This window comes from Leptonychotes weddellii, chromosome 8 (assembly GCF_054177405.1).
Source record: "Leptonychotes weddellii isolate Sample4059 chromosome 8, ASM5417740v2, whole genome shotgun sequence".
Taxonomy (NCBI): Eukaryota; Metazoa; Chordata; class Mammalia; order Carnivora; family Phocidae; genus Leptonychotes; species Leptonychotes weddellii.
Genome location: NC_138376.1, coordinates 64,998,299 through 65,003,420, shown reverse-complemented (window position 1 = coordinate 65,003,420; position 5,122 = coordinate 64,998,299).

Genomic DNA, 5,122 nt, shown 5'->3' with positions numbered 1-5,122 from the left:
TCTGTGCATTGATTTTATATCCTGCCACTTTGCTGAATTCCTGTATGAGTTCTAGCAATTTTGTGGTGGAGTCTTTTGGGTTTTCCACACAGAGCATCATGTCATCTGCAGAAAGTGAGAGTTTGACTTCTTTGTTGATTTGGATGATTTTTATTGCTTTTTGTTGTCTGATTGCTGAGGTTAGGACTTCTAGTACTATGTTGAACAATAACAGTGAGAGTGGGCATCCCTGTCGTGTCCCTGACCTTAAGGGAAAAGCTCTCAGTTTTTCCCCACTGAGAATGATATTCGCTGTGGGCTTTTCATAGATGGCTTTTATGAAATTGAGGTATGTTCCCTCTATCCTTACACTGTGAAGAGTTTTAATCAAGAAAGGATGCTGTACTTTGTTATATGCTTTTTCTGCATCTATTGAGAGGATCATATGGTTCTTGTCCTTTCTTTTATTAATGTAGTGTATCACATTGATTGATTTGTGGATTGATTTGTGGATGTTGAACCATGCTTACAGCCCAGGAATAAATCTCACTTGGTCATGGTGAATAATCATCTAAGGTACTGTTGGATCCTATTGGCTAGTATTTTGGTGAGAATTTTTGCATCCATGTTCATCAGGGATATTGGTCTGTAATTCTTTTTGGTGGGGTCTTTTTCTTGTGGGGGATCAAAGTAATGCTGGCCTCATAGAAAGAGTTGGAAATTTTCCTTCCCTTTCTATTTTTTGAAACAGCTTCAGAAGAATAGGTATTAGTTCTTCTTTAAATGTTTGGTAGAATTCTCCTGGGAAGCCATCCGGCCCTGGACTCTTGTTTGTTGGAAGATTTTTGATTGCTGCTTCAATTTCCTTACTGGTTATGGGTCTGTTCAGGTTTTTTATTTCTTCCTGTTTTAGTTTTGGTGGTTTATACGCCTCTAGGAATGCATCCATTTTTTCCAGATTGCCTAATTTATTGTCATATAGTTGCTCATAATATGTTCTTATAAATGTTTATATTTCTTCGGGTTGGTTGTGATCTCTCCTCTTTCGTTCATGGTTTTATTTATTTGGGTCCTTTCTCTTTTCTTTTTGATAAGTCTGGCCAGGGGTTTATCAATCTTGTTAATTCTTTCAAAGAACCAGCTCTTAGTTTCATTGATCTGTTCTACTGTTCTTTTGGTTTCTATTGCATTGATTTCTGCCCTAATCTTTATTAATTCTCTTCTCCTTCTGGGTTTAGGTTTTATTTGCTGTTCTTTCTCCAGCTCCTTTAGGTGTAGGGTTAGGTTATGTATTTGAGACCTTTCTTATTTCTTGAGAAATGTTTATTTTTCTATATACTACCCTCTTAGGACTGCCTTTGCTGCATCCCAAAGGTTTTGAACAGTTGTTTTCATTTTCATTTGTTTCCATGAATTTTTAAAAATTCTTCTTTAATTTCCTGGTTGACCCATTCATCCTTTAGTAGGATGCTCTTTAGCCTCCATGTATTTGAGTTCTTTCTGACTTTCCTCTTGTGACTGAGTTCCAGTTTCAAAGCACTGTGGCCTGAAAATATGCAGGGAATGATCCCAATCTTTTGGTACCAGTTGAGACCTGATTTGTGACCCAGGATGTGATCTATTCTGGAGAATGTTCCATGTGCAGTCGAGAAGAATGTGTATTCTGTTGCTTTAGGATGGAATGTTCTGAATATATCTGTGAAGTCCATCTGGTCCAGTGTGTCATTCAAAGTCCTTGTTTCCTTGTTGATCTTCTGATTAGATGATCAGTCCATTGCAGTGAGCGGGGTGTTAAAGTCCCCTACCATTATTATATTATTATCAATGTGTTTCTTTAATTTTGTTTTTAATTGGTTGCTCCCATGTTAGGGGCATAAATATTTACAATTGTTAGATCTTCTTGTTGGATAGAACCTTTAACTATGATATAATGTCCTTCCTCATCTCTTATTACAGTCTTTGGTTTAAAATCTAATTTGTCTGATATAAGGATTACCACCCCAGCTTTCTTTCGATGTCCATTAGCATGATAAATGGTTTTCCATCCCCTCACTTTCGATCTGGAAGTGTCTTTGGGTCTAAAATGAGTCTCTTGCAGACAACATATCAATGGGTCTTGCTTTTTTATCCAATCTGATACCCTGCATCTTTTGATTGGGGCATTTAACCCATTTACATTCAGAGTGACTATTGAAAGATATGAATTTAGTGCCATTTTATTACCTGTAAAGTGATGACAATATACCTTTCTGTATATTGTCTTTGTTCCTTTCTTGGTTTATATTACTTTTGGGCTCTTTCTTTGCTTAAAGTATCCCTTTTAATATTTCTTGCAGGGCTGGTCTCATGATCACAAATTCTTTTAGTTTCTATTTGTCCTGTAAGCTTTTTATCTCTACTTCTATTTTGAATGACAACCTAGCTGGGTAAAGTATTCTTGGCTGCAAATTTTTCCCATTTAGCACCCTGAATATATCATGCCAGTCCTTTCTGGCCTGCCAGGTCTCTGTGGCTAGGTCTGCTGCCAGTCTGATGTTTCTACACTTGTAGGTTATGGACCTATTGTCCCGAGCTGCTTTCAGGATTTTCTCTTTTCTCTGAGACTGCAAGTTTCACTATTATATGTTGGGGTGTTGACCTATTTTTATTGTTTTCAAGGGGGAGCTTCTCTGTGCCTCCTGGATTTTGATGCCTGTTTCCTTCCCCAGATTAGGGAAGTTTTCCACTATAATTTACTCCAATATACCTTCTGCCCCTCTCTTTCTCTTTCTTCTTCTTTTGGGATCCCAATTAGTCTAATACTGTTTTGCTTTATGGTATCACTTATCTCTCAAATTCTCCCCATGTGATCCAATAGTTGTTTATCTCTCTTTTTCTCAGCTTCTTTATTCTCCATCATTTTGTCTTCTATATCATTAATTCTCTCTTCTGCTTCATTTATCCTGGCAGTTAGAGCCTCCATTTTTTATTGCATTATTTACATAATTTATTGCATTATTTACATAATTTATTGCATTCATTAATAGCCTTCTTGATTTCAACTTGATTAGACTTTAGTTCTTCTATTTCTCTAGAAAGGGATCCTCTGTGTCTTCTGTGCTTTTTTCAAGCCCAGTTAGTATCTTTATAATTGTTATTCTAAACTCTAATTCCAACATCTTACTTATATCCATACTGATTAAGTCCCTGGCAGTCAGTACTGACTCTTGTTCTCTTTTTTGAGGTGAGTTTTTCTGTTTTCTCATTCTTGCAGAAAGTGGTTGCTTTTCTATCTGTAGAGTTGTGGCTATTCTTTTCTTAGATCTCCATCTGAGTTCACAGGTGTTCAGAATGATCTGATAGCTATCTAGCTGAATTCCTGGGACCAGACAAAACTAAGGTCTCCTACTCCTCTGCCATCTTGAACTATCTCCCTAGAGGGTAACTCCTCTGTTGTACATAGATCTTGAGTAAAATGAAAAACTTCCAGACTTCTTGAACTATAAGCAAAGCAATGGTCATCCCTTAAAGAATTAACCTTCAAATAGTAGGCTAAAAAAACAAAATACATGTATTTTATCTACTTTTTCTTTTCTTACTGCAGACTGTTTGTTTGTGACCTTTAGCAGTGGCTCAAGTGCATCTGTGTTTATTTCTGTATGTGCAGAGAGATAGAGAAACAGATGGACAGTACGAATACCAAGCCCTTGGAGAGGTATCTGGCCATTTGTAGCTGGAAGTCAGATTAATTTTTTAAATTCAGAACAATATTTAGGACAGTTCTAAAACCATAATATTATTAATTTTAATTTGATATATGCCCCACAAAAAAATACCATCCCTGTTACTAGAGAGGTTAGTGCTGCTGACTTAATTCATCAATTTAAAGTTGCCTAAATACCTTAATTCAGTCAGGTCCTCAAATTACAGAAATGCAAGGGTATATCCTATATATCCTTATATCCTCTCTAACTCATAGCATAACACCATGACTTGGGAGAATCACAAAACTGGAAAATGGGATACCTGAGTTCTAGTTCTTGGTCTTCCAACTGACTAACTGATCTCTGAGCCCCTAATCTAACATAGACTACAACATTCTCAAAGCTGAGAACTTGATCTTGACACATAGTGAGGACACAGACACTACTGATAAGTGAATGAAGAAAATAATTTATGATTCTAGTTGGTAATCACAAATATTTCTCTGAATCAGAGTCAGAGATGATTTATATTTATATTCTAATACCATTTATATTCTAAAACTCATAAATGATTGTGTGAAATTTTTAACAGACACTTGGAATGCATTTAGGCATTTTGGAAAGAACTCAACTGGCCACTTGCAGATAAATGTCCCTATTTATAAATAATAGGGACAAAAACTAACATTTTCTCATTAAACTCTTCCTCTCCCCTACCAGCAAGCCTGCAGGGAGATTTCTGACCTCCATTTTACTAAATAAGAAATTAAAAGTCAGAGAAGTAGTTTTTGCTCAAGTTCACATAGCTAGCAAGTGGATGAGCCAGAATTTAACCCAAGACTAACATTCCATGGAGACCAATTTCTTTCTACTATATTTTGCCACCTCAGCATTCCTATATTCACATATATACTAAGGTAATATAGCTCCTCAAGGGCAAAGAATGAGTTCTGTCCATCACTGTATTGCTAGTGCCAGCATACGATGAATAAAAATCTACTGAATGAAGGAATTCATGTTCAACAACACACAGTTTCCCAGCCAGCATTAGAAATGTGCCTTGAACAATGTTTGTTCCTCAGGGCAATTGGACAAGGCTCCATCCAAAAGCAGCTTTGTCTGTTACTCCAGTTTGTCTACAAAGATTATCATTTTCTCTGTGTGCTATGATGTGGGAAGGGTTGGGAAGCACTGCATAACTTGTCAATGTGAGCAAGGGCAAATTATGTGCTCATCACAGTACAAGTCATTTCCAGGCTGGGAAGAAAGGAAGTCCTAAAGTTTGAAAATCACAGCTTGGTCACAGTTGGATGAAAACCAAGCAATGGACACCATGATAATGAGTTGCCTGAATGAGAAAGAATTCTTTGGCAAGGGAGAGAAGAAACCCCATACCAAAAGCAAAGAAGGAAGAAAGAACACATTAAATCATTCATCAGAGCTGTAGATGGGGTTGTGGG